This window comes from Ochotona princeps, chromosome 6 (genome assembly GCF_030435755.1).
Source record: "Ochotona princeps isolate mOchPri1 chromosome 6, mOchPri1.hap1, whole genome shotgun sequence".
Lineage (NCBI taxonomy): Eukaryota > Metazoa > Chordata > Mammalia > Lagomorpha > Ochotonidae > Ochotona > Ochotona princeps.
The window spans coordinates 77,218,385-77,246,313 of record NC_080837.1 but is presented as its reverse complement, the minus strand read 5'-3'; the positions used below and the strand labels follow the sequence as shown (position 1 = coordinate 77,246,313).

At 47.0% G+C, this 27,929-nt stretch overlaps 11 non-coding genes and 4 pseudogenes across 11 annotated transcripts; all 15 read left to right on the top strand.

Moving 5' to 3' along the window:
• Positions 1 to 3,223: 3,223 nt before the first annotated feature.
• Positions 3,224 to 3,304, top strand: LOC118759331 (small nucleolar RNA SNORD115). Its single transcript, XR_004996127.2, has one exon. It is a non-coding gene; the product is annotated as a small nucleolar RNA SNORD115 (small nucleolar RNA).
• Positions 3,305 to 5,010: 1,706 nt separating this feature from the next.
• On the top strand, positions 5,011 to 5,091 carry LOC118759324 (small nucleolar RNA SNORD115). The gene has a single exon (XR_004996121.2). It is a non-coding gene; the product is annotated as a small nucleolar RNA SNORD115 (small nucleolar RNA).
• A 2,041-nt stretch (positions 5,092 to 7,132) lies between these two features.
• Positions 7,133 to 7,208, top strand: LOC118759329 (small nucleolar RNA SNORD115; annotated as a pseudogene).
• A 538-nt stretch (positions 7,209 to 7,746) lies between these two features.
• On the top strand, positions 7,747 to 7,822 carry LOC118759337 (small nucleolar RNA SNORD115; annotated as a pseudogene).
• A 1,541-nt stretch (positions 7,823 to 9,363) lies between these two features.
• LOC118759334 (small nucleolar RNA SNORD115) lies at positions 9,364 to 9,443 on the top strand. The gene has a single exon (XR_004996130.1). It is a non-coding gene; the product is annotated as a small nucleolar RNA SNORD115 (small nucleolar RNA).
• Positions 9,444 to 10,093: 650 nt separating this feature from the next.
• LOC118759333 (small nucleolar RNA SNORD115) lies at positions 10,094 to 10,172 on the top strand. Its single transcript, XR_004996129.2, has one exon. It is a non-coding gene; the product is annotated as a small nucleolar RNA SNORD115 (small nucleolar RNA).
• A 1,387-nt stretch (positions 10,173 to 11,559) lies between these two features.
• Positions 11,560 to 11,640, top strand: LOC118759325 (small nucleolar RNA SNORD115). The gene has a single exon (XR_004996122.2). It is a non-coding gene; the product is annotated as a small nucleolar RNA SNORD115 (small nucleolar RNA).
• Positions 11,641 to 16,284: 4,644 nt separating this feature from the next.
• On the top strand, positions 16,285 to 16,362 carry LOC118759328 (small nucleolar RNA SNORD115). The gene has a single exon (XR_004996125.2). It is a non-coding gene; the product is annotated as a small nucleolar RNA SNORD115 (small nucleolar RNA).
• Positions 16,363 to 18,012: 1,650 nt separating this feature from the next.
• On the top strand, positions 18,013 to 18,085 carry LOC118759339 (small nucleolar RNA SNORD115; annotated as a pseudogene).
• A 1,389-nt stretch (positions 18,086 to 19,474) lies between these two features.
• LOC118759335 (small nucleolar RNA SNORD115) lies at positions 19,475 to 19,552 on the top strand. The gene has a single exon (XR_004996131.1). It is a non-coding gene; the product is annotated as a small nucleolar RNA SNORD115 (small nucleolar RNA).
• A 1,739-nt stretch (positions 19,553 to 21,291) lies between these two features.
• On the top strand, positions 21,292 to 21,372 carry LOC118759322 (small nucleolar RNA SNORD115). The gene has a single exon (XR_004996119.1). It is a non-coding gene; the product is annotated as a small nucleolar RNA SNORD115 (small nucleolar RNA).
• Positions 21,373 to 22,934: 1,562 nt separating this feature from the next.
• Positions 22,935 to 23,016, top strand: LOC118759330 (small nucleolar RNA SNORD115). The gene has a single exon (XR_004996126.1). It is a non-coding gene; the product is annotated as a small nucleolar RNA SNORD115 (small nucleolar RNA).
• Positions 23,017 to 24,179: 1,163 nt separating this feature from the next.
• LOC118759338 (small nucleolar RNA SNORD115) lies at positions 24,180 to 24,259 on the top strand. The gene has a single exon (XR_004996132.1). It is a non-coding gene; the product is annotated as a small nucleolar RNA SNORD115 (small nucleolar RNA).
• Positions 24,260 to 24,779: 520 nt separating this feature from the next.
• LOC118759323 (small nucleolar RNA SNORD115) lies at positions 24,780 to 24,860 on the top strand. Its single transcript, XR_004996120.1, has one exon. It is a non-coding gene; the product is annotated as a small nucleolar RNA SNORD115 (small nucleolar RNA).
• Positions 24,861 to 26,479: 1,619 nt separating this feature from the next.
• Positions 26,480 to 26,551, top strand: LOC118759336 (small nucleolar RNA SNORD115; annotated as a pseudogene).
• The last annotated feature ends 1,378 nt before the right edge of the window (positions 26,552 to 27,929 follow it).

Here is a 27,929-nt window from a genome sequence, read left to right as displayed (position 1 = left end):
AAACATTAGAATCATACTAAAAGGCATGGTCTGGCCTCCAAAGAGGAGACCCTGACCAAAATAGGGTGACATAGGAACAAAATAGGGTGACATTAGGAACATATTACTAATACACCTGTAAATTTGCTGCTTCACTCCTGACTGTTAGTGCTGCACGAGACAACACCAGCAGAAGGGGTCCAGTGGGATTTGGGGTTGTGGGAAGTCACTAGGTCTGATCCACCAATCATTTAAGATCTCCCCATATCACCCATTGTTGGGAGGAGGCTGACCTTCTCCTTTTCCATTGTCTCCTTGATGGTGGTGGGTGCTTCAGGACAAGGTTTTAAAGTTTTTGTGGTGGAAAAGCACAAGTAAATCCTCTTCCCACAGTTAACAAGAGGCTGGGGCCTCTCCATTTTTGAGTATCTGGGTCCCTCCATCAAACCAAAGCAGGTTTGTTGGGCCAGCAAGTGGCATCCAGTAATGCAGAGCTGGTGGCCCACCAGAGGTGGAATTTTGACGAAAATTTAGGGTTAATAGAGCCAAGTCAATGCATTCAAGGAGGGTAGTATATTCACCCCTTCTTAAGTAACCCCTGTCACAAGAACTCAAAGAGGCAAGAGCTAAAACACTTTCTGATCAGCAAATATTGGGAATCATCATCCAAACGCCAATATCCCTCTAAGAAAACCAAACAATTTCACAAAAACAAACATTAAAAGATACACATATGGCCATATACATACACTTCAAAAACTTAAGAAGTCATCACCAACCAAGTTTGGCAGTAGTAGTGTTCACCAAAAATCAGTAAATGAAAATCCATCAAGTCAAGGCAATCTTAAATCCAGACCCTGAGAGAAAAAAATGGTTACCACTGTGAAACCCCTCCACCAGGCTGGCTGAAAATCCAAGCTTCAGCCTTCCAATACAAGCCATCCTAAAAATATATAGCAAACAACCAGACATGACCGCATAACTAAATCATCAAAAGCACGCAAGCAAAAATTTAAACTTCACAGCTCCTTGGACATCCACAGCAGCACTTCAACACAGCAAAATTTTTCCCCATTTGGCATTTGGCAACATTTCAATATAATCCAGTCTGCCTGATCAACTGTCTCCACAAAACAGGAAATAAATCCTTTGATATCTCTAGGAGGCCTCACTGGATTTACCAAAGTCCCCAAATTTTGAAACTTTCGAGTTTTTTGGATTTTTTTCTCTCTTAGGATGCTACGAGGGCTAAAAATATCTGAAACAAGATTTTGTGGTTGTTGTTGTTCTTACCATGGCACAATATAAATTAGGGTTAGTTTTAAAGGTCATGTGGATATCACCACTGCAGTGGGAGCCAGGTGGTTTGTCTAGTAATAATTGTATTAACTGGAGATGTCACAAAAGAAGGCTCAGATCCCCACAAGTTTGGGCAAGTGTTTGGCTTTGATGTAGGCTGAACTGTAGAACCCCAGAGGGGTGTTTCTGATAAATGTTGCTTAGGCAGGATAGAACCCCAAAAGATGGAGTTGGGGGATGTGCAGAGTGCAGCATGAGTAGGAGATAGCGCCATATGAGATGATATGAGGGGACTGGAAACAAATTTAAACAATCATCTGTTGGAAGTAAACAGTTCTTGTAGCTTTCCCAGCAACCAAGTGAATAGTCTCCCTATCTTTCCCAGCAACCAAGTTAGTAAAAACAGCAGCCAAAGATTAGCCCTCAGAACCACACAGGGTTGCACAGACACTGGAACTTAGGTCTCAGAGACTCCTGATGCCCAGTCAGGGAGATGCTGTACCTCTTCTTGAGTGTCCCAGATCAGAGCATCTGTAGCTTGGTTCCATTCATGTTATTTGCTTATGACTTGCCCTATCCCCACCATCACTCCTGGACCATGTTTTTGGGATTCAGAATGAAATGAACCCTGGCATGGGGCAGGAGTAGAAGCAGGAAAACAAGGCTTCATGAGACAGAGGGTTCAGGGGGAACCAGTAGCACTTCATGCCCTCTGTTTACTGCAGGGGCTTTTCAATGCCTGGGTATTTGGACTGGCAGTATACAGGCATTGAGGATCAGTGCAGAGGTGAGGGTCAGGTTGGGTAGGAGCTTAGGCCATGGACTATAAATAGGGAAGGAATTGTGGTCTGGGGAAGTAGAGTACAACTGAATGTAAAGGTGCCTGTGGTCACAGGTATGCACAGATGTTCCAGTCTGATTATAATCAGAGGTGTGCTGACCTCTTACTTTAGTGCCCCATGTCAGGCAACCACAGAGTGGTGCCTGGTAACTCCCTTGTCTGTGGCTTCCCCAATTCCAATCTCAAGGATAGATGTTCCCAGACCCTTTAGCTGGGCTTCAGCCTGACTCAATCCCAACTCGGAGAGCAGAGCTCTTTCTGGCAGGCCTCCACTTCTCCAGGAGCCCTTAAGCCCAACAGGAAAATGAGTAATGGTCCATTACAATGACTGCAGCTGATCTTTGCAAAGTGTTCTGAATCCACTGGTCAGTGACCACATGAGAAATATACATGAGCACTGGACAGCCTGATATACTGAGATCCAGGGTGGGCACAGAGGCTAGACCTCTTCATTATGTATCTAAGAATACTTTGGGAAGTGCCCATTGTGGAAATGTGTATTCAGAAAACAGCCTGAACTTGGGGGCTCAGATCATTGAAGGTGATGCCACATTGCTAGGTAGTTCCTGGGCCCTAAAGGGGCTTCCATGAGTGCATCTGCTGAGACTGATCTTTGGGGCAAAGGTATGCCTGCACTTGCTTGTTCTGCCAAGGTTCTCTGCCATGAAAACTAGTGTACAGGGCAGGACTGAGAGATGAGTCCAGCCCACTACAGCAGAGAGATGCAGCTTGAGAGGAGCTCTGTGGGCCCAGGGACCAACAAGCACACAGGTTCATTCACAAAGTTGGTGGAGCTTTTGACCTGCCATAACAGCAGGGCTGACTACCCAGCAAGCCTGTTTGGGCTGATGATACATAAGTACACCTGGATTCAGTGTACCCCAAGATTGATTCTTCTGTCTGTTCACACTTGTCTCCTCCCTGTCACACAAATCATGCTACTAGAGGGTGCCTCTGTGGGTTCCGATGCCTTGAAGACTGGTCTCCAGCATCCCATGAACTTATACCATTGGCCCATTGGCAAATGAGGCATCTGAGACTATCAATGGTAAGCCAATTCTCTGTACCTTGGAGCTGGGACTGCATTTTAGGGATCCTAGATTTGAGTCAGTGGTGAGAACTCATACTGTCTTGAAGAAATATGATGACTTAAAATTCATGCTCAATAAGATTATGCTGAAGTCCAGCCTAGTGACAGTGCTACAAGATGATTCTGGCATCCTCCTGAGCTTTCCAAAACAGGAGACCTTAGGTAGGGGAGATCTGGAGCTTCCACAGGGCAGAACATAATCTCCATTTTTGAATGAAAGCTCAGGCAGTACATGCCCAAGCTCCATTCTCAATGGACTTGGTGTGAACACCCTATTGACCAGGGACCAAAACCATGATGGGTGTTCTTGCCTAAGTTTGTTCCCTGTGTCTTTCAGCAAGAGAAGCAGTTTAGAGGAGTACCCAGGAACTCCAGATCCCACATGGCTACATTTCAGGGGTCATGACTACTGTGTACAGATGCAAGAGAGCTGATCAGGTTCACTGAAGCTAGTACAATGGACAGACACACAAAGCCACATTAAGGTATTGTTGTTCAGTGCTCCTACATTAGTTGTATACTTCTGGGCTCTGAGGACTTGAACACCTTGCTTGAAGTCTGGGCCTGGTTCATGGGCGAATACAAGAACATAAAATCTCCTGAGAGAAAGTTTACATGGAACAATGCCACCGGTTGCCCTGTGTCTGTGGCTGCAGGGGATCTGGATCACCTTGCTGGTGTGGCAGGACATGGAACACTGGGGATGCCCTTGGGGTCAGATGCAAAAAGGAAAACAAGACCTTGAACCATACTGAACAAGGAAGGAGCTATGGCAGGATAGCTGGCACTGCAAGTGTCAGCCAGCCTAGGAGCTTCAGGTATGTTGGAAGGCTCTGGAGCCTGAATCACAAGGATGGCTTCATCTGTTCTAGTCAGGGAGATGCTTATCTCTAAAGTAAATGTTACTGGCCAGGTAACATGCAGGCCCTGCCACACATACCCATTGCTCTTAGCATCCCCAGGCTGCATGGATGGTCTTTGAACTGAGTTGAGCCTAGCAAGGAATTAATATTTTCTCTGGGCTTCCTTTTCCCCTATGGTAGGCCTCTGGAGCTTCATGAAAGGAGTGGACCAGATTGAAGACCCATACCCATTCCGGTGGTTGGGGATATGACTGAGAATAAGCGGTGCAGCAAAATGGGAGAAACAAAGCTTCAAGGCTTCAGGCTGTACTAATGGGATCAAGTGTGTGCTTATAGCCTGGGCCTGGGCATGGCAGCCCTTCAGGAGGAAGCCCTATTGGTATCCACCCCTGTGCATCATCCTTGGATATATCTAGTGCAACTAATCATCTCGATTCAAGGCCAGGTCAAAATCAACATGTACTGCCCTGAAACTTGATGTCATGACTAGGAAGGAAAGGTGAGGGTAGCTCTTTATGCCACAATGACACAAATGGACTGGAGCTTTATGACTTCAGAAACGATAGTCCCAGACTTAATCAAGGAGGTAGGCAGATCTTTCATAATCTATTGGTGCGACAGAACTGGCTACCCAGTAAGTCTCACCTGGGATAACTGGGTGGAAGTATGGCAGGAGTCAGTGTAAGGTGAGGCTGCTCCTGCTACCTGCTTATATCCTTTCTCCTCCCTTTTCCACACATGAAGCCACTAAAGAAAGTTAGTGGCGTGAGTTAAATGCCTGGAGTCAAAGGCTGTTGTCATGACTCCAGTGGCCCATGAGGTGGTGTTGCTAACCTCATTTAAAAAGATTTCTGGCACTGCCTGTGGTAAGTCAGTCTATCCTGGATCTAGGTGTGGGACACGGCACCTGGAGTTGTCTATGACAGGTTTGTACAGTTGGGTCAGTGATGAGAACTCATACTGTCTTGAAGAGAGATGATGACTTAAAAATCATGCTCAAAAGGATTATACTGAGGCCAAGTTTAGTGACAGTTCTACTAAAGGACTCTGGAAGCCCATACATAAATTACAGGCAGTAACCCTGGAGAGGATACTGCAGAACAGAATGCAATTTCCAGACTCAATCAGACACTTGGAGTAGAATGTGCCTAGACTTTTTCCTCTGTGGGCTTGGTGTGAATTCCATGCTGGGTGATGACACATTGGGGCTTACTCCTTAGCTCCTCTAATGCCTTTGTGTTTTTAATGAGATGAGCTTCCAAGCAGGGCACCTGACAGCACAGTTTCCAAGTGAATTGGGGGGATGGTTCATGAGCCCTATGTATGGGAGCAGGGGTCTGTGTAGTTCACCCATAGTAATACAAAAAGGCACCTTCTGTTTCTGCTGCTGCACGAACTGTGCCCTCGTGGGCTTTGTATGCCTGTATAAACATTGTTCTTTGTGGGGCCCAAGCCAAGAATGCGATGTCTTCCTGGTGGAGGGTTCAGCTAGACTGAGGCAAACACTTGTGTGGGCTGTGGGATCTCTCAGTTGCCTTACCAGTGTGAACAGTGTGTGGACATTAGGGATCAGGAATCTGTAAAAAGATGTGGCTCAGAATGGGTAGAAGGCCGGAACTGTGGACCACACTGAAACAGGGATGGTGGTAGGGGGCAGTGGCTTGCAGGTGCTAGGAAACTTGGAAAATTCAGGTGAATTGAGGGGATGCCGGTGCATATGGAGCATAGGGACTCATTGGCTTTTGTCTTCTCATAAGATTGCCAACCCCAAATTAAATGTCTGAGGTCAAAGAAACTGTAGTGCCATACAAGGTGAGTCCCTTATCTGATGCTTATCAGGCTCAAGGGCTTTCTTTGGCTGGAAACATGGTTGGGCTTCAGTCTCATCTGAGCTCTGCAAAAATTCCAGGAGCCCCACATGGGCCCAGCTCCACTAGTCTAAAGGAGGGCAAATGAAGAGTGGATCACCTTGGGATGCCCATAGGCAACCTTGGGAGGTATAATAGACCATGACAAGCAGCAACCAGGGAAAACATCTCTGGGCATAGGGCATAGATTTAGTTGGCCTCTTAGTAGCCTTAATTGTGTGGCCACAGATATGGAGATACTATAGATCAGGCTTCTTTTCTATGGCCTTGGAATCAGGTTTCAAAATAGACCCAAACCTTAGACCACGCTTTGCATGTGCCAAGCGCCTTGCATTTTCCTGTGGCTTGGGGGACATTGGAGCCTGAGTCACAGGAATGATATAATGAGAGCCTGATCAAGGATAGGCTGACCCTTGGTTTAGTTACCATAGGCTAGACAACAACAAGATGATCTCACACATACCCTTACCCATGCCTTAACCCTGTGTTAAGAAAGCCTGGTGTTTTGTGGCAAATGGCTGGGCTTTGGATGAGTTGAGCTCATAAATGGTACCAAGGCCTCTCCTAGGCTTTGACACCTGACCTTCCACTGAGCCTCCAGAACCTCATGAGTAAACCAACATGAAAACTCAGACCCATTCCAATGCCTTGAAATATGTCAGAATAACAATTGCAGCAAAATAGAAAAATAGTAGAGTCTTGTAAGGGATAGCCCAAGCTTCCAGGATCCACTGTATGCACACAGATTTGAACTATGCACACAAGCCCTTAAAGGCGATGACATATTGGTAGACCATGAGACAAATGTGTGCATCTTATATGACCAATTCTCTGGGCCCAAGACCATGTCAGTGCTTCAGTGTCCAGTCCTGGCCTCACCAAAATCTTGGTGTCTAGGTCAGGAAGGAGAGGTGATGGTAACCCCTTGCTTCAGGGTCATAATTCCCAGTGGGACTTCTCTGACCCCAGCACCAAGAAACCTAGAATTTTGAGGATAAGCTGTTGAAATTTTACTAACCAGTCACAAACAGAACTGACCTCAAGGAAGCCTGACCTGGCCAGTTCATGCACAGATGATGCCTGCCCCTTTCAAAATAGAAATATCTAAGACTGTCCATGGTAAGCCAATGTATATGGGCCCTGGATGTTGAACAGTATGCACATGGATGACCATAGTAAAGTTCGTGGGTTTGGGTCAATGATGAGAACTCATACTGAAGGGAGATGATGACATAAAAATCATGCTTGATAGGATTACACTGAGATTTAGCCTAGTGACAGTACTTCAAGAAGGTCTTGAGGTCTCTAAGTCTTTCCAGGGCAGAAAGCAGCCTGGAGTATTGACCTATGGAGCCACTAGCAGTCAGTATCAGACAAGGCTCCTTAGTGATAAGTGTCTCTTTGGGCTCTAAAGCTGAAGGAAGACTCTCTTGCCTGGCAGTCAAAGACCCAGAGACTCAGGGAAAGATGGGTGGAGCTCTGCAAATGGTTATGCCAACAGATTTGGCAGCATGGTGAACCTGAACTGTGTCAATCAGGTGAAAACATGCCTGATGTCAGTGTATCCTAAACTTGATGTTCATTCACATGCTTCTCTCTCCTCATCACACAGATGAAGCCAGCCCCTTGGGTTCCACTGCACCAGGTGCAAGGGCCATGTTCATGACCTCAGTGGCTCATGAACTGATGCTGCCAGCCCTGATGACGAAAGAGATGCTTGGAATTGCTTATGATAAGACAATCCATCTGGGCAATGGAGGAGGGATGGGGAACTTTTGAAGCACCAGTAGCAAGGTTCCTGGTGTTGGGTCAATTATGAGACCTCATACTGAGAAGAGGTAATGACTTAAAAATCGTACTCTGTAGAATTACACTGAGGCCTAGCCTAGTGACAGTGCTGCAAGAAGACCCATATCAACACATGCTTTACAGGGAGGAAACCCTGAGAACAGGAGACCTGTTGGACCCCAGACCAATATGCAGTCTCCAGGTTGAGAAGCTAATCAGGCAAAATACATCTCAGTTCCTTCTTCCTTGGATTGATGTCTGTTCCATGAGATCTAGGATCAAAGAAATTCTAGAGGTTCCCTCTTAAGCTCCTCTAATTCCCATATGTCTTTCAGTAAGATTAGCACCCTGTCACCCCTGTCCCAGGTAAGTGCTCCTATGTGAGCTGTTCACTTTGGGGCTCTGAGACCCAGAATGTCTTATCTGAAGTGCTGGACTGGTGCAGAGAGTAATCCAAGAACACTAAAGCTTCCTGGCGAAGGGTTTACATGGTGCCAGCATGGCTACTTGGCTTATGTGGATCACAGGGACTCTAGTTAACCTTGTAGCTGTGACAACAAGTGTGGAACGATGAGGATCAAGCTTCTGTGTGACAGTGGGGATTAGTTGGGTAGGAATCCCAGGCTGGCAGGGCAACCAGCAACCAGCAACCAGCTGCGCAGGTGCCAACGGCCTGGGAGCTTCTCATGGGTTGTAGGAATATTGGAACCTAGATCACAGGGACATCCAGGTCAGTGCCCATTCAGGGTGATTATGTCCCCTTATTTGCCCAGATCAGGGGATTATGCTCACTGGCTGCATAGTGGGGCTTCAGACTGAGTTGAACCCAGCAAGAACGTAATGGCCTTTTCTAGTCTGAGCTCCTGCTCCTCCACAGGAGGCCTTAAGGCTCCATGTGAGGAATGAGCCTTGGTCAGACCCAATAGCTGTCCCCTATCTATGGAATGTGTTCAGGACTGCAGTATGCAGCAATAATTTAGGGAATGTGTGCACCTGGGACACAGGCTGAATTCCCAGGTTATAGTGAGTACACACAGACTGGGCCTGGTTACCCAGGCCTGAAGAATAATGCCCTGTTAGTATACATAGGTTCCTACAGGGGACTCTTTAGGTGTATCTCAAGTAATAGATCCTCTGGGACCAAGACTGTGCCAGCCCTTGCTAACCCAGCCTCTATACCTTCAGGGATCTTGGTGTCAGAGGCAGGATGGTGATATGAAGGTAGTCCTTAACAATAGGGCTATGTGAGCAGAGGAGGGCTCTCCATCACCATTACAAAGAGTCTGAGATATTAGTGGAAGACATGATTGGAGTTTACCAAACCCACAATTCCAACATGGCTGGCTGCACAAGAAGTTTTACCTGGGCTGATGATCAAGAGCAGTCCCATAGCTAGTACATCCTGCTGCTAATCCTGTTCCTGCTTTTTGTTCACATGCTTCTGCTCCCTTTTCCACAGATGATGTCACTAGAGAAAGCCTTCATGGATTTGACTATTACCGAGGCCCCAACAGCCCACAAGCTAGTATTTCCAAACATGTTTGCAGAAGGAAGTTTTGGATTGGTAAGACAACCCTCAGGCTCCTGGAGGTGGGATGGTGTACCTGGGAGTTCCTGGGACTGATTCCTGGTATGGGGTCAATGATGAGAACTCATACTGTCTCTAACAGAGATGATGGCTTGAAAAGCAGGCTCAATAGGATTACATCAAACCCAAGTCTAGCAACCATGCTGCAAGAGGACACTGGATTTCCATGTGCTTGTCCAGACAGGGTACTCCAGGGGAAGGAGACTTGGAGGTCTCCAGACCATGAACTAGTCACCAGACTGGAATATTAATTAAGCAGGATCTTCCTGAATTCCTTCCTCTTTAGGTTTGATGTGTGCTCCACATGCTACAGGAATGAAAGGAAGGAGCTGAGGCTATTGTTCTCAGCCCCATTCATCCCCTATGTATTTCTCCACCCTGTTGTCCTGAGTGCATGGTCGTGGTTATGAGGTGTATGTAGAGAGAGTAGATGGAGCTTTCCACACTTGCTGAGACAACAGGTCTGGCTGCCTGGGCAGCCTCGCCTGGGCCACAGTGGAAAGCACATCTGGAAACAATGTGCCCTGCTCCTGCTCCACTTGTCTGATTACAGCCTTCCCATCCATATACCACAGATGATGTCTCCAAAGAAAACCCTATGAATTCCAAGAACCAGAAAATAAGAGCTGTGCTAAAGGACTCAGAGGAAAATGAGCTGGTGCTGCCAGCCCTGTTGGCAAAAGACACTTCCAGAACTGGATATGGTAAACCAGTTCATCTGGGCACTAGAAGTGTGACAGTGTGTCTTGGCGTGCCCACGGCAGGATTCCTGAGTTTGTGTTGCTGATGAGAACTCATACTGTCTCAAAGATAGAATGACTTAAAAATCATGCTCAACAGGATTACACTGAAGCCCAACTTAGTGACATGCTGCAAGAGGACCCTACTCTTTCCATGTGCATCTCCAAGTTGGAAATGCTGGGATCCTGAGTCTTAGAGGCCTCTCAGGCTAGGATGTAGATCATGAGGCCTGTTTGTATATGAGTAGATAGATTTGTTGGGTCACCCAAAGCCTAAATGGTGTGTACACAGATTCACAGAAAGTCAGCTTAGGGCAGTGCTCCTTAGGGGTTTGTGTCCTTTGGGACCTAAACCAAGAATGCCTTGCTTGGAGCCCTTAGCTGTTCTGAGGATAAATATAGTGACAGATAGGCTGTTAAGGGAGGATTCGCATGAGTCTAGTGTTGACAAACAGTACTGGTAGGCTGTTAGGACTCTGTGAAACTTCCTGATATGGCTGGTAGCATGCAACATTAGGAATCAGCAGACCTCCATGGAAGTTAAATGTCAAATTAGGCAGGAAGCCCAAGTCATGGACCACACTAAAACAGGGGATATTGGGCAGGTTTGGAGCTTGCCACAGTCATGGGTACCCTGGAGCCTAGTCATAGGGACATCCCATTTGATGCCAAATGAACGTCCCACTCCTTAATTAACCATCCCTAAAGGGCAGTACCAGACATACCTGTTGCCCTGGGTTTGCGCCTAGCAGGGAATGATCCGTGTGGGATCTTAAGGCTCCACAGGAAGCGTGAGCCATGGTTCAGCCTAATATCCTTACAAAGTCCTTGGTATTTGTCTGTCACCATGGTGGGCATTTACCATGGGAGAAACATGTCACTGGAGTGCACATAATGAACTAGCACAATTTAATATGTGCTAGAAGAATGCAGCAAGAAACCTGGGCCATTGTGGGTAAACTGTTGCAGGCCCAGGGCCCACAGGGCCATTCATTGGAGCAACAGGTGAGACTAATCCTCTCTCTGAGTCTGAAGCCATTCTGATAGTTGCTTCCAACAAAAAAAAAATTTATTTGAGGAAAGTAGGAGAGTTTGGGGTAGCCCCTTACAAAAACAACCCTTTCTAACCCATCCTCTCTGGCCTGGGACCAACAGACCAAAGGGTTTGCAGATGAGTTGGGCAGAACTTGAATGACCCACTTCCCAAGAGGTATGGTAGCCACAGAGGACTCATTTTGGCCAATAGCTGACTGTGTGTATGAAGACAGTATACAGTGGCTGGAGGCTGCTCCCACTGTCTTGTCACACCACTCCCCATCACTATTCCACAGGTGATGTTGCCAGAAGCAGCCTCCTTATGTTCCAATGATGGGTACAAGAGCTTTGGTCACGGCCTCAAAGGCAGATGAAGAGGTCCTGCTAGTGCTGTTTCAAAAGTGGATACCTGAGTCTGCCTGTGGAAATCCGATTTATCTGAAACCTGAAGGTAGGAATCTTGCGGTTGGGTCAATGATGAGAACTCATACTGTTTTGAAGACAGATGATGACTTAAGAATTATATTCAGTAGGATTACAATGAGGCCCAGTCTAGTGGCAATACTGTACAAGGAGTCCAAGCCCCAATGTGTCTTCCAGGGAAGGTAACCCTGGAGATGTTAGACCTGCATCACCACCCAGACAGGCTATCACTCACAGGCTCAAGTAGCTGCTTAGCTAGCATATGTTCAAACTCGTTCCTCTTTGGACTTGGTGTGTACTCCCTGCTATTCAAAGGCCAAGATAACCTTGGGTACTCCATCCTCAGCTTCTCTCATCCCTTGTGTATTCCAGTGTCTGCCAGGCCATTCTGGCGCAACAGATCCAAAGTAAGTTATTGTTAGGGCTCATGAGGACATTGCACAGGAATTTTTTTTTAATTATTTATTATTTAACTTCAGTAATTACATTGTATTATGTGACACAGTTACATAGATACTTGGGTTCTCCCCACCCCTCCCCAAACCCTCCCACCATGGTGGATTCCTCCACCTTGTTGCATAACCACAGCTCAAGTTCAGTTGAGATTTCCCCATTGCAAGCGTATACCAAACATAGAGTCCAGCATCTTATTGTCCCGTCAAGTTCAACGGCTTCTTAGGTATACCCTCTCTGGTCTGATGACAGAGCCAGCAGAGTATCATCCCAGCAATTGAAAGCTCCAACATACCATCAGCAAAAATTTACATCATTATGGAATTAATTGACATAGTAATGAGTAACCAATATGTTAAAAGTAAATGCGGGTTCCCAGCCACCTTCTGTGACCACCTCACCTATACTTCAATTTTAGTTTATACACAACATATAACATTCAAAACATAACATGTTATACATAACATCATATCATCTTAAATTAAGGCAAACATGTGGTATTTAACCTTTTGGGATTGACTCATTTCCCTTAGCATTATGGTTTCCAGTTTGGCCCATTTGGCCACAAAGAACTGCATTTTGTTTTTTTTAATAGCTGAGTAGTATTCCATGGAGTAGATGAACCATAGCTTTCTTATCCAGTCCTCTGCTGATGGGCATTTTGGTTGTTTCCATGTTTTTGCAATTACTGATTGTGCTGCTATGAACATAGGAGTGCATGTTGGTTTCTCATAGAACAAGTGTTCTGGATATATTCCTAGGAGTGCTATTGCTGGATCATACGGTATGTTGAATTTGAGTTGTTTGAATATTCTCCATACTGATTTCCATAGAGGCTGTACCAGCCTGCAGCCCCACCAGCAGTGGAGTAGGGTTCCCTTTTCCCCGCAACCTCGCCAACAAGTGTCGTTGGTGCTTTTATTCATGTGGGCCAGTCTTACTGGCGTTAGGTGGTACCTCATTGATGTTTTAATTTGGATTTCCCTTATTGCCAGGGAACTTGAGCATTTTTTCATATGTTTATTTGCCATTTGGGTTTGTTCCTTTGTGAAGTGTCTGCCCATTTCCCGTGCCCATTTCTTGAGTGGGTTGCTTGTTTTGACATTTTGGTTGTTTTGTAGCTCTTTGTATATTCTGGATATTAGCCCTCTATCACCTATGTCGTGTGCGAAGATCTTCTCCCATTCTGTGGGTTGCCTTTTTACTTTGTTGATTGTTTCTCTAGCTGTACAGAAGCTTCTTAGTTTGATGAGGTCCCAATTGTTTATTTTGGTCTTGATTTCTACTGCATCTGGAGTCTTTTTTAGGAAGTGAGGGCCTACCCCTAAGTGTTCCAGTGTGTTTCCAACATTTTCTTCCAAAAGTTTGAAGGTTTCTGGATGTAGGTTTAGATCTGTTATCCATTTAGATCTGATCTTAGTGTATGGTGAGAGATATGGATCTATTTTTTTGTTTCTACAGGCTATCAACCAGTTGTCCCAACAGCATTTATTGAACAGACCTTCCCATTTGCCTGGGTTGTCGTTTGTCTTTTTGTCAAAGATTATTTGGCTGTATCTGTGTGGGTTTCCTTCTGGCGTTTCTATTCTGCTCCATTGATCTTCCTCTCTATCTTTGTGCCAGTACCACGCTGTTTTGATAACCACTGCCCTATAGTATGTCCAGAGGTCCGGAACTGTGATTCCCCCTGCTAACTTCCTGTTCTTCAGGATGGTTCTAGCTATCCGTGTTTTTTTGTGCTTCCAGATGAACCTTTGGATCATTGTTTCCAGTTCCATGAAGAATGTTTTGGGCAATTTGATTGGGATTGCGTTGAGTGTATATATTGCTTTTGGCAGTATAGACATTTTAATGATATTGATTTTACCTATCCAGGAGCATGGGATGTTACTCCATCTTTTGAGGTCTTGTTCAATTTCTTTTTTAAGCAGTTTGTAGTTTTCTTCAAATGACATGATTCTTTATGTAGAAGAGCCAAGAGACTCAATACAGAGACTGCTAGAACTTGTACGAGAGTTTGGTAGAGTGGCAGGGTACAAAATTAATGAACAAAAATCAACAGCCATAGTGTATGCGAACAGCCCCAAGATGGAAAAAGACTTAACCAGCAAGATACCATTCAAAATAACAGAGAAAATATGAAATATCTGGGAATAAATCTAACCAATGCACAGGAATTTTTGACAAGTCATCTGAAACTAGCTAGAGCTTTGGACACACAGAGCCATTGAAAGGCAACCCTAGGCCTTATCCCTGCGTAATCTTTTGGACTCTGGGACCCAGAATACATTGCCTGAATATTTACCTGGCATAGGGGCTGATCCAGAAAATGAAAGTCTTTAAAGGAATGTTCACATAAAGCTAGGTCTACCACATGACCTGTGTGACCAGTGATGGCTCTGGGATTCTTTCTGGTTTGGCTGAAGTGAGAGAACACTAGGGCTCAGGTAATGGCAATGATCAAATTAGGTAGGAGACATGGGCCATGAGCCACAATGAGACAAAGGCAGTGATTTGGGGGCAGCCAGCTCTGCAGATTCTGAGCAGCCTAAGAGCTTTGTGTTTGTCCCAAGCATGCTAGAACCTAGGTTAGGCATACCCACATCAGTGCTTACTGGGACAGGGCCAGCTCCTGACTCAGGACACCTGCAGGGTGATGCTAGGTTTGCTGCTTCCCAGGATTTGCCTGTTCTAGTAGCTGTCATTCACAGACCATATGGCTGGACTTTGGATTCAGTTGGACCCAGAAAGCATACTAGGGCCCCTTCTACTCCTCAATGGAAGACTTTAAGGCCACATAGGTAGAGTGATCCAAGTTCATCCCTAATGTTTGTGCTCATCATAAAACTGTCCCAGATTGCAGCAAGCACTGACCCTGGGAGGAATGTGTGCCCTTAGGACATAGCCTGAGCACTTGGGATCCAGTATGTGCATATAAGCAGATTCTGGTCAACCCAAAACCGATTACAGCAGTATGTTGATAGGCCCAGGGTCCCACAGGGACCTCATTGGATACAATGTGTACAACTGGCCCTCTGAATTCAAGGTCATGCACGTGTTTGCTTGTCTAGTCTGTTTCTCCAAAATCAGGATGTTTGAGCGAGAAAGATATAGGGGTAGTATACTATGATAGGGAAATTGGCCAAAGGGTACCTCTTTGGCTGAAGAACAAACAGGCCAAAATGTTTATAAGTAAAGTGAGAGGAACTTGCCCCACCTGCCAATATTACGAGTTGGCCTGCCCAGGAAACCTGGATCTTATGGGGCAGATGTGCCCTGCTCCTGCTGCTTTTGTTTTGTTTATTTTTCATGGCTTTAAATGTTTTTAGTTAATTTGTTGATTTTATTTTATTTTTTTTAAAAGATTTTATTGTTATTGGAAAGCCAGATATACAGAGAAGAGGAGAGACAGAGAGGAAGATCTTCCATCCGATGATTCACTCCCCAAGTGAGCTGCAATGGGCCGGTACGCGCCGATCCGATGCCGGGACCAGGAACCTCTTCCGGGTCTCCCACGCGGGTGCAGGGTCCCAAAGCTTTGGGCCGTCCTGGACTGCTTTCCCAGGCCACAAGCAGGGAGCTGGATGGGAAGTGGAGCTGCCAGGATTAGAAATGGCGCCCATATGGGATCCCGGGGCTTTCAAGGTGAGGACTTTAGCCGCTAGGCCGTGCCGCTGGGCCCAATTTGTTGATTTTATTAATCCATGACACAGTTTCATAGGCTCTGGGATTTCCCTTCCGCCCTCTCCAAACCCCCACATCGTTACAATAGTATAGTCCTTCACAATCAGTGAAATCCGTCATTCTGCTATTTGAGTGCATCCTGACATTGTAGACATGGACAAATTACAAAGAGTCCAGCATCCTATTGTCAAGATACTTTCAGCAATATCTTTGGGAGTCCATATTTGGTTTGCAAGTAAAGATGCACACCGCATTGTATCTTCACATCTGTATGTGATAGTCTCTACTACACAGTTACTATACATCCCCCAAATGAAAAGACATAAAACAAAATCAACAGGTCATTCAGTAGTGTGTTATTTGATTTCATGTTGTTGTAGATTTCCTGTTTTTGCTCTTGCTATTAATACCCATTTCTTTGCTGTCCATCAGTAATGTCACCAGAAGAATTCTATGGATTCCACTGTCCCCAGGTCAATGGCTGTGAGTTAAAGCCTCAGAGGCACATGAACTATTGTTACCAGCCCTATTGGCAAATTAGATATTCATGACTGCCAGTGGTAAGCTGATCTATCTTGCCCATGGAGGTAGCTTTGGTCACCTTGGGGTGATCATGGCAGAGTTTCTGGTGTTGGGTCAATGGTGAGAATTCATACTGTCTCGAGAGATGATGACTTAAAAATCATGCTAAGTAGAATTACATTGAGGCCCAGCTTAATGACAGTGCTACAGGAGATACCTAGTGACTACATGTGCTTGTCTTTGGAAAAATCCCTAAGAATGGGAGACTTGCTTGGGCAGGATGTACTTCAGTTCCTTCCTCCTGGGGCTTGGTGTGAGATTCCTACTGGCTGAAGGCTAAGACATGCTGGAGACCTCCTCCTTAGCTCCTCTCATTCTCTTGTATCTTTCAGTGCAAACAGCTGCCCAATAGTGCACCCTGTTGCCCTGGGCCCCAGGTGAGTGCATGGTGGGGGTCATGATGTCTGAGTACAGGAACAGGGATACTGAAAGGGTTACTAGAAGCCAAACTTAGGGGTTGAGCCACAGGAAGACCCTTGGGCAGTACTCCTGCAGATCCATTGAACTCTAAAGTTCTTAACACCTTGTTTGCAGTCTAGCACAGGAGCTGTGCAAATAGAAAAGCGGGAGGGGGCTCTAGAAATAGAATTCACATGGGGCCAGTGCAGCAACTCAGCCTATGCAGGCTGGAAGTGCTATGCTTGGCTTTGCCAGTGTGGCCATAAATGTACAGACACTGAGGATCATTTTTTTTTTGGTTTGGTTTTGTCTTGTTTTGTTTTGTTTGTAAAGGCAGGGAACACATTAAGTAGGAGACTTGGGCATTGACCACAACAAAGCAGGTAAGAAAGTCTAAGGGGTACCCAGCTCTACATGTGCCAGGCCTCATGGAATCTTTCTTTGGCCAGAGGTGCTCTGGATCCCTAGTCAGTTGGATGTTTCAGTCAGTGGCCAGTAAGGGGGTATTCACCACTGACTTACATGCTCCATGTCAGGGCATCTGAGTTTGGGCCCATCCAGTAACACTAGTCACATGACTGAGCATCAGACTAGCTGATTCCTGCAAAGATGTCAGGAGCTCTCCCAGTCCCACACTATAGCTCCTCCTCAGGGAGCCTCCAGGGCTTCACAGAAGGATGGGCCAAGGTCAGCCCAATGACCATACCTTGTTTTGGGGGTGTGTCTGTGAGCACAGTAGGCAATGACCACAGAAGGAATGTGATTTACAGGGCACAGCCAGAGATCTCAGGATTTAGTGTGCGTGTGTGTGTGTGTGTGTGTGTGTGTGTGTGTGTGTAGGCAATCTGATACTGAGACCAAGGCCTGGAGGATAATCCCATGCTAGTTGTCTCAGGGCCCCACATGGGGTCTCCTTGTGTGCAAATGATGCAACCAGACCTCTGACCAAGGCCATCTCAGCTTTTGATTGCCCAGCATAAGTCCTTCTAGGAGTATAGGTAGTGCCTTAAACATTGTCCAAGAGGCCCAAGGGTAAAACTCTTTCTCCAGGACCAACAAGCCCAGAAGTTAGTTGGTGAGATGAGCAGAGCTTGCACAACTCAAATAGACACTGCCTGGGTTACTTCACCTCAATATCAGAGTGTTCACACTCTTTCTATCCCTTTCCCATAGATGACATCAGTCAGCAGTGGAAGCCCGCATCGTTTTCACTATTCCAAAATCCCAAGGGACAATGGCTGTTTTCTAGGGGTTGTCTAGGAATTGATTCCAGGCCTAATCGCAAAGTAAACATCCAGTTCTGCCTGTGGTAAGTAAATCCATTGGGGACCTGGGAGAAAGACTACATAGCCGAGGACATGTGATGTGGTTCTTGATGTTGAGTCAATGATGAGAACTTTTGAAGACAGATGATGACTTAATAATGATAATCAATAGGATTACACTAGGATGTCACTAGTCATGCTGCAAGAGCACACTGGGGTGGGCCTTCACAGGTTTTCTAGGGAATGAGACCCTGGTGGTGGGAGTCCTAGAGGACACCAAGACCAGATAAGTGACTAATTAAGCAGCATGTTCCCATGCTACATTATCCTTGGCTTGGTGTGTTCCTCACACTGGCAAAGAGCTGGGACCATGTTGAGGGCTCTGTCATTATCTCCTTTCAACACTTTGTTTTTTAAGTGAGACAAGCTGCCTAACACAAACTCTGTTCCCCCAGATTTTCAGATTAGTGCATGGCAATATTTGAGGCCTGGGCTGTGAACAAGGGTTTGAGTAGGTAAGCTGAGTGAGCTAGATGGGTGGATTTATGGGTTGACATGACAGGCACCTTGGTTAGTGCTTCTGTTGGCTGAGCTCCTCTTTATTCTGAGCTCCTGTAAGTCTTCCCTGGAGTATGACCTTTCAGATAGGTGTCCACTTATGACTTACTGCCTCAGGTCTGGGCACCTGCTAAGCAGTTCCAGGCATGTCACTTTTGTGCAGCTTGCCCCATGCAAGTTCAGGTATTTCAAAGAACATGCCTGGGCTTTGCACTGACTTTAGTCTAGCATGGATATCAGGCAACCCTCTACACCCGGGTTGCTGTTACTCCATAGGAGGCTTCAAAGGCCCCATGGAAGTAGACCAAGGTCCAGCCAAAGGCTCATACTTAGTCTTTATGGTGTGTCCATGACTACAGTGAGAAGAGACAATGGCTGAAAATTGTCTCTGGAGGACACAACCTGGCCTTCTAGAATCCAGCGTGCACATACTCTGTACACGCAGATTTTCTGATGATACTATGTTGATATTCCCAGACTAACAAGGATATGCTTGGGTACATTCTGGGAGTGAAACCATCATGAGGCTACTTTGCCCAGACTGAGTTCCCGCCAGGGTCTTGGTGTTGGAGGAATGAATGAGAAAAAGAAGTATCCATTGAAGTAGGGTGACATAGTCCAAGGAAGTCACTGTTACCCCTGGAACAAAAGACCTGGAGACTCATGCACAAGGGATGGGAGAAACTTGTCCAACCAGTAATTCCAACAGAGCTGGTGGCTGGGATGCATGACGTTGACTGACTAAGCAAATGCACCATTGGCACATGTGTATCCTGCTCCTACTCTCTGTTCACATCATTACCTTGCCTGTCCCACAGATGATGCCACCACAGGAAATCCCTGTGAGTACCAGTGCCCCAGGGACAAGGGCTATGCTTAAAGCTTCAACAACACATGAGATTGTGCTGCCAGCGCCACTGGCAAAGGAGACATCTAGGACTGTTTGTGGTAAGCCAATGCAATTAGACCTAGAGGTATGAATCTGGGCCTCGAGTACCCAGGGCTGGGTTCCTGGTGTTGGGTCAATAAGACGTCAGACTGCCTCAAATGGAGATGATGTCTTAAAAATTATGTTCAATAGAATGATTCTGAGGCCCAGCCTAGTGACAGTGTTGTAAGAGGACTCTGGGGTCCACCTGTGCCTTCCAAGGCAGGAGACTCTGCGGACAGGAAAGCTGGAGCCCCCAGGTCATGGCTTTGTCCCCCACACTGGAGCAATTGCTCTGATGGGAAGTGTCCCAAGCTGCTTTATCCTTGGGCGTGGTATGAAATCTCTTGCTGAGGGAAGGCCAAGCTTAAAGTTCCCTCCTCAGCTCCTCTTGTTCTTTTATATCTTCCAGTGAGAGAAGCATCTGTGCAGAGCACCTCATACTGTCTTGAACAGAGATGATGTATTAAAACTCATGTTCATTGAACTCTGTTGCCCTGACTCCCAGTTAAGTGCATGGAGGGATCTTGAGACTTATGCAGAGGAATAGGTACCTGACTGATCAACTCAGTCAGCCTGAGAGGTGGGTGTCTGGGGCAACAGGAAGGCAGGGTTCCTGCATGAGTTGTGCCTCTTTGGGTTCTGAAGCCCCAAACACCTTGCCTGAAGCCATGGCCTGATGTGGAGGTCAAGCCAGGAGCGCTAAATCATTCAGGAACACTAAGGCTTCCCTATGAGGAAGGAGGCTAGAGTAGCCATTCTGATTATGTGGACTGTGGGGTCTCTGAGAGTCATTGCCAATGTAACTGTATATAAGTAGACACTACAAATCATGTATCAGTATGCGGACATGATTTGGATTATTCAGGAATCCAGGACTGCAAGGTACACCAAGTCAAGGAATGATGCCTGGCTGGGCAGCTGGTTCTGAAGAACTCATGCAGCCAGGGAAATTCACATGTGTCACCGAAGTGTGGGATCATAGGTTGTATGGATGTTCCCTCAGTGACCCAGCCATGCAGGTGCCAATGCCTGATTATCTGCTCCAGACCAGGGCACCTGCACGGTGGTTGCAGCCATGCCCCTTACCCTGATGGCTTGTCCCATCAGGAGACTGGTGTTCCAGGAACATATGGATGGGTTCAGATTTATTTAAGACCTTCAAGGTTGCCAGAACCACTCCTTAGCTTCTGCTCCCAATCCTCCATGAGACCCCAAAACTCCATCAGGGGAGTGGACCAAGGTTAGTTAGATATCCATACCCCATCTTTGAGATGTGTCCTTGGTGGATGTAACCATGGGGGTAATATTTGTTTGCAAGATGCAGCATGTACTCCCAGGATCCAGTCTGAGCATGTAGGCTGGACCCGGGTTCCCAGACATAGAGAGGGTATGGTGTGTTTGGCCCAGGATCCCACAGGGGGGGCTTTTTGGGTGCATCTAGTGTAACCAGTTCTCTAGTTCCAAGAGTGTTCCAGGGCTTACATGTCCAGCCTGGATCACCACAAGGATGTTGGTTTGGGGGACAGGAAGGAGAGTTTGGGGACAGTATTGCTGCAGAGCATCACAGTGCAATGTGGTCTTTCTGACCCCAGACCAACAGGCAAATTGCTATGTGGTAACATCGGTGGGGCTTGCCACCAGCCATGCGAACAGAACTGACAGGCTATGAAGCCTCATCAAAGCCAATCATGGGGAAATGCCCCTTGAATATGTGTACCCTGAGCTTTCTCTTGCTGTTTGCTCATACCTACTCACTGTGCCAAATATCACCATGAGTTCCACTGCCTTAGGGCAAGTGCTATCCTCAAGACCCCAGGTGCACATGAGTTGCTGCCAGCCCATTGGTCTGGGTTCTACAGGTGGTAGCAGCATGTCTTAGGGTCCCTTAATAAGGTTTACTGGTTTGGGTCAATGATGAGAACTCATACTGTCTTGAAGAGACATGATGACTTACAAATCATGCGCAATAGGATTACACTGAGACCCAGACTATTTATCATGCCTTCCAGAGCAGGAGACCCTGGGGATAGGAAAACAGGAAGTAAACAGTTTTGGACATAGTCCACATGCTACAGTGGTCCTCCAGCAGGATGTGCCCCAAAGTCCTTCCTCCTTGGACTTGGTGTGTTCTTGCACTGGCTGAGGGCAAAGGTCACAGTAGTGCTGGTTCTCTTCTCAACTCAGTTGTATCCTTGTATTTTTTAGTCTCACAAGCTTTTTGGTAGGGCACCTTTTCACCCTGGGTGAAAGGTGAGTGTCAGGAACCATGAGGACTGTGCGTGAGAGCAGTGTTTCTGTATGAGTTACCCAAAGCAAATGGAGCCACAAAAAGGCAGCCTTGTGCAGTGCTCCTTCATGAGTTGTGCCCCTTTGGGCTCTAAGGCCTGGAGATTCCTGGACAAGATAGGCAGAGCTTTCCTTCTGCCAAAATCCACAGGGATTTCAGACCAGGAACATTGTCCTCTGACCAACCAGGAGAAAGCATGCTTGTTGCCAGTGTATTCTAAGCCTAGTATCTTTTCACAACCTTTGTACTTCTGGTCCCACAGATGGTGTCACCAGAGGAAGCCTCCTTGTGTCCCATTTCTCCAGAGCCAAGGGTTGCGGTCAAGATCTCAGTGGCCTGTGACCTGGTAGTTCTAGCCCTTCTTACAAAAGAGACATCCAGAACTGCTCATGGCATCCTGGAATGTATGGGCATATCTTGGGGTGCCTGGAGTGTACAATAATGAGAACTCATACAGTCCTGAAGAGAAATAATGCTTGGGAAGCCTCACCTGGGCCACAATGAGCTGAGCTTAATAAGATACCAACAATCTCTTCTGAGACTGGGATCCGTTTCCCCATGAGAAGTGTTAAGCTGCCATGGAAAGGGTGAGCCTTGGCTTGTCCCAACGACCAGCCCCACCATTGTGTCCTGGACTGCAGTAAACAGCAATCAAGAAAGAAATGTGAGTCCTTGGAACAGAGTCTGAGCTCCTTGGATCAGGTGTACTATCAGGCTGGGCCTGGTTGTTCAGGCACAGATATACATGCCATATTGGTAGGCCCAGACCCCTTGGGAGACTCTTGAAGTGCAAGTCACAGAATCAGTTAATAGGCCATGCCAGCATTTGTTCGTCTTGCCTGGTCCTTCACCAGGATCGTGGTGTCAAGAATGGTGAGGCAGCCAAATGCAGCCAATTGCACCAATAGGATGCTTCTCCAGGCTCAGGATGGAGAGGCCTAGAGGTTTGGGACAAAGTGAATGAAGTCTGTGTGACCTACCAAGGTAACAGGTCTGGCTGACCTGAGTATAGGGACAGGTATACCCTAATCCTGTTCTTGCATTTCTTTCACACCCAACCTCTTCCCTGTCCACAGATGTCATCTCAGGAAGCTCATATGGTTTCCAGCGTCCTGAGGGCAAGGCCAATTATCAAGCTCCCAGCTAATCATGAGTTGATGCTGATAGCACCATTACCAATAGAGACACATAGGACAGCCCATGGTAAGAGAATCTCTCTTGGCCCTGGACTTGTGCAGACATACCTGGTGTTCTTGGCACTGAGTCGATGATGCGACCTCATACTGTCTTGAAGAGTGATAATGACTTTAAAAATCATGCTCAATGAGATTATGCTGAAGCTCAGCCTCGTAACATTTTTTGCAAGAGAACTCTGGGGTCCCCACATGCTTTTCTGGGGCAGGAGTTGCTGGAGACAGGAGGTCTGGAGGTCCCCAGATACTCTGTAGAATGCATCCAAGTTCCTTCCTTCTTAGATGTGACATGTCCTCCCCAGTGGCCAAAATCTGAGACCACGTTAGGAGCTACCTCTTCAGCATCTCTTGTTTCCCTAGGTCTTTCAGTGATATTAGCTTCCCTGTAGGGCACCCTGGTACCCTAGGTCCCAGGTTAGGGCGTACTAGTTGTTATGAAATCTGTATCTCTGAGCAAAGGTCTGGGTGGGTCACTGCAAGCCAAACAAGGTGGTAACTACAGAGCAATATAAAGACAGCCTGGGGTAATGTTCCTCCATGAGCTGTGCATATTTCGGCTCCGTGGATGGAAAGCCATCACTAAGGCATTGGTATAGTTCAGAGGCTGAGCCAATAGGAAAATATTCTCTGAGGGGGGGTCACATGTAGCCAGTCCCATCTCTCGCCTGCCTGTGCTGTGGGGGGGCTCTGGGTTACCACACCCATGTCAAGAAATCTGAAATCACTGATAACTATGCCTCTGTTCAGGGCAGGAATTAATGATAAGAGGCCTGGGCTATGCAACATACCAAGGCAGTGATGGAGGTCTGCTGGAGCATCTAGCTTCACAGGTGTATGTTGTTTCATTTGGGTCATGGACACATTGGAGCCTATGTGGCAGAATTACCCAGACTGGTACCCAGTCAAGAAGTGACAACATCTCATGTAAGTGCCTAAGTTCAGTGTACCTCCAATGCTGTGACCAGTGGGCCTCTGCTTTGCAGCTTGCCCTGACAAAAACCCTTTGTTTGTGCCCATGTACCTGGTCTTCAGACTGATTGAGCCCAGCAAGCACACCAGGGTTCTTCATGGGACATGACTTCTGTTCTGCCACAGAAGGCCTAAAGGTTCCACAGCGAAAGTGAGCCTTGCTGTAGACTAATGATTATTTGCATCTTTAGAAATGATGTTGGTCAAGACTCAGTTGCTCATGAGCTGGTACTAAAAGCCCCATTAAGAAAGAAGGCTGGGATTACCCGTGGTATGCCAATCTATCCAGGCAAAGGGGTTATGGCAGCACAACTTGTGATGCCTTTAGCAGTATTCTTAGGGTTGGCTTGATGATTAGAACATAATGTCTCAGAGAAAAACTAATGACTTGAAAACCATGTTCAATAGGATTATACTGAGGCCCAGACTAATAACAGTGCTAAAAGGAGACAACAGGTTCTCCATTTGTCTTTTGGGGCAGGAAATCCTGTGGACAGAAGATCTGAAGATGATTAAAGAGATGGGATACCCTGTTGTAGCAATGGGACACAGCCTGCTGGTACCTCTCTGGTCCCAACAAACCAGACCAAGGGTGTTTGGAGGAAGTGGGTAGTTTTTACCCAACATGGAACCACCACAGTGTTGGTAGGCCAGAAGCCTTGCCTGACCATAGGGTGCAAGCATAACTGCTTCCAGTGTCTGCTCCTGATGTCTGTTCACACCATCCCTCTCCCTGTTCCACAGAATCTATCAGTCAGATTGTGGAAGGCCCCATTTGTTCTACTATCCTGGATAACATTGGCTGTATTCAAGGCCCCAGTGGTCCTCGAGCTTGTGGTGTCAGTAAAATAGATATATTAGATTTCCCATGATAAGCCAATCCGACTGGGTTCTGGAGGTGGGGCGGTGCATCAAGAGATGTTCAGGGTGGAACTCCTGATGCTGGGTCAATGAGAAGAACTCATGCTGTCTCAAAGAGAGATGATGACTTAAAAATCATGTTCAGTAGGATTACACTGAGGCCCAGTCTAGTGACAGTGCAGCAAAATGGCACTGATTTCCCCATGTGCTTTCCAGGGAAGGAGACCCTATGCATGTGAGATTTGGATGTCTCTCAGGCAAGGATGCAGTATCCACACTCAACTGGCCTAGTAGATGGAATGCACCAAATCTCCTTCTTCCATGAACTTATTGTGTGTTCCCAGCTCTCTTAGGGCTAAGGCAAAGCCATAAGCTCCCTCTTCAGTCCCTTGTGTCTTGCAGTGAGAGGAGCTACCTGACGGGCAATCATTTGTCTGACATTCCAGATGAGTGCAGGATAGAGTCATGCGTCCCAGCTCAGAAGGTGACTTGTTTGGATGGAGTTTCACCTGAAGCTTGACTGAAGAGTAGATTCATGGAGCCACAGAAACACAGCCCTGGACAGCACTCTCTTAGGATCTATGCCAGAGCCAGGAACTGAAGGCCTTCTTGATGATAGATTCACGTGGGGCCGGTGCCACCATTCAGGCAATATATGCTGCAGGAGCTTTGGATGGTCTTGTTGGTGTGACCTGAAGTATAAGAACACTAGGAATCAGGTCTCTATGTGAAGGCAGAGATCAGATTGGGTGTCAGGCCTGAAGTGGGCAATGCCAAGGCAGGAAGGAGAGTTTGGCAAAGCAGCCAACTCTACAGGTCCCAAAAGCAGCATAAGAGCTTGCTGTGGTCACTAGAATGCTGGGAGTCTAGGTCACAGGGATGTTCCTGTTGGTCTCCATTAAGAGACATGCTGATCCCTGACATATATGCTCCAGGACAGGGCATCTAAAAGGCAGTAGCAAGCATGCCTGTTACCCACAGCCTGTCCTAGGACTGGCATTTGCCAACCACATGGCTGTGCTTCAGTCGGAGTTGAGCTGAACAAGGATGCCAAGGCACTTCCTGAGTCTTTGTTCCTACTCCTCCCTGTGAAGGCCTTAGGCCCCATGGGAAGAATCAGCCATGGTTCAGCCAGTGCCATCACCAAGTGTTGGAGATGTGTCCATGAGACATGGTAGGCATCCACCATAGGGTCACCCTGGTCCATAGGTATACCATAGATCATTCAGGAGATTGACCACCCCTGACTTCAGTGCCACATGCCATGCCACCTACAGTGTTGTGCCAGATCATTCACTTCCAGCAGCTTGCTTCACCCCAGAGCTTGCAAATGCAGCTCATATAGATCAACTTCTAACTGAGTTAAACTCAACAGTGCCACTCCTGGTACAGGCTCCTACTTCTGAATGGAAGGCTTTAACATCCCAGGTGTGTCGCTAGCGCCAGGACAAACAGGCTTCGGAATTTCAGGGCATAGTGTGCAGAGCTTACCCATCCCCCACACCAAAATGTGGTTGTCTGGGAAGTCTAATATGGGTCAAAACTGAAAAACACCTGAAACGGGTATACTTAGATCCTGATCCTGCTTTCTGTTCTCACCCATCTTCCTCCATGTCCCACAGTTGATTTTACCAGAACAAGCCCTCCCACCAACCATCAGTTTCAACACCTCTGGATCAAGAGCTATGTTAGCAAAAGCAATATCCAGGACTGCCCATGGTAAGCCAATTCATTCAGGCCCTGGAGGCACACCTTGGGATGCCTGAAGGGAATTTCTTGCATTGGGTTAATGAAGACCTCACACTGAAGAGATGATGACTTAAAAAGCATGTTCAATAAGATAACACTGAGGCCCAGCCTAGTGACAGTGCTACAGAATGACCCTGAATTCCAAACGCATTTTCCAGGGTAGAAGACCCTAGTAAAGGAGAAGTTGGATAACCCTAAGCAGGACACTGCCCCCAGGCCTGAGAGGCTTGCTCCAGCAGGATGCACCAAAGCTCCTTCTTCCTCGGACTTGGTGTGAGCTTCCCTTTGACCAAGGGCCAAGACCATGTTGGAGGCTCTTATCTCAGCTCCTCTTACTCTTCTGTGTCTTTCAGTGAGAGGGACTTCCCAGTGAGGCACCCTGGTGACCAGTCCCAGGTGAGTTAATGGTGAGGGTTATGAGGCTTATACTCTAGAGCACAGGTCTGTTGTGTGGGAGTGAGGGGTTGAGGAATGGACCCATGAAACCACAGTAAGCAAGCCTCAGGCCTTGTTCCTGCATGATCTGTGCCACTTTGTGCTCTGTAGCCCAGAATGCCTTGCCTAAAGTTCTGGCCTGGTGTGGGAGCCAAGACAGGAGTGAAAATGTTTTCTAAGGGAGGTTCCACATAGGTCCAGGACCACTGCTCAGCCTGTGTGGACTGTGGGGCTCTGGGTAACCTTGCGAGTATGATCAGAGCTACAGGGACACTGGAAATTAGTCTTGTGCATGAAGGTGAATATCAGACTGGGTAGAAGGCCAGGGACATTGACCATGCTGAGGCAGAAAGGGAGGTGTGTCACAACAGCTGGTTCTGCAGGGTCAAGGCAACCTAGAAGCTTTCCTTGTCCCAGGGAAGTTCCAGTCAGTGCTAAGTACAGGGAGTACTGATGCCTGACTTAAATGCCTCAGGCCAGGACACAGCCAGACATGCCCCAAGCCCATGCTTGACCCATCCTGGTGCTGGCATTTGCCAGTTATATGGTTGTGCTTCTGACTGTGTTTAGACCAGCATTGATGCTAGGGCAGCTTCTGGACCTAGATTCCTCCTTCCTCCACAGGAGGGCCCAAGGCCCCATGGGAAGAATGGGCCTTGGTCTAGCCCAATGCCATTACTGAGTCTTTGGGCTGTGTGTGACTACAGTGTGCAGAAATCATGGGAGAAGCTTGTCTCTGGGGGGTACAATCTGAGCTCTCAGCATCCATTATGTACCCGCAGCCTGGACTTAGAAGAGCAAGCCATGGAAATTGATGCCTTGTTGGTTAGAAACTCCACTGGTGCCTCCTTGGGTGAAGCTCATAGTCATGCCAGCACAGGCATGGACAGGTCCCCAGCAGGATCTTGGCATTCAGGGCAGGAGAGCGATGGGGGTAACCTATTGAAGCATATGGACATGTATAATCTATACCTATTTGGGTCTTGAGTCCCCAAAAGCCTTGTCTAAAACCCTGATCTAGCACAGGGACCAAGCCAAGAACACAAAGG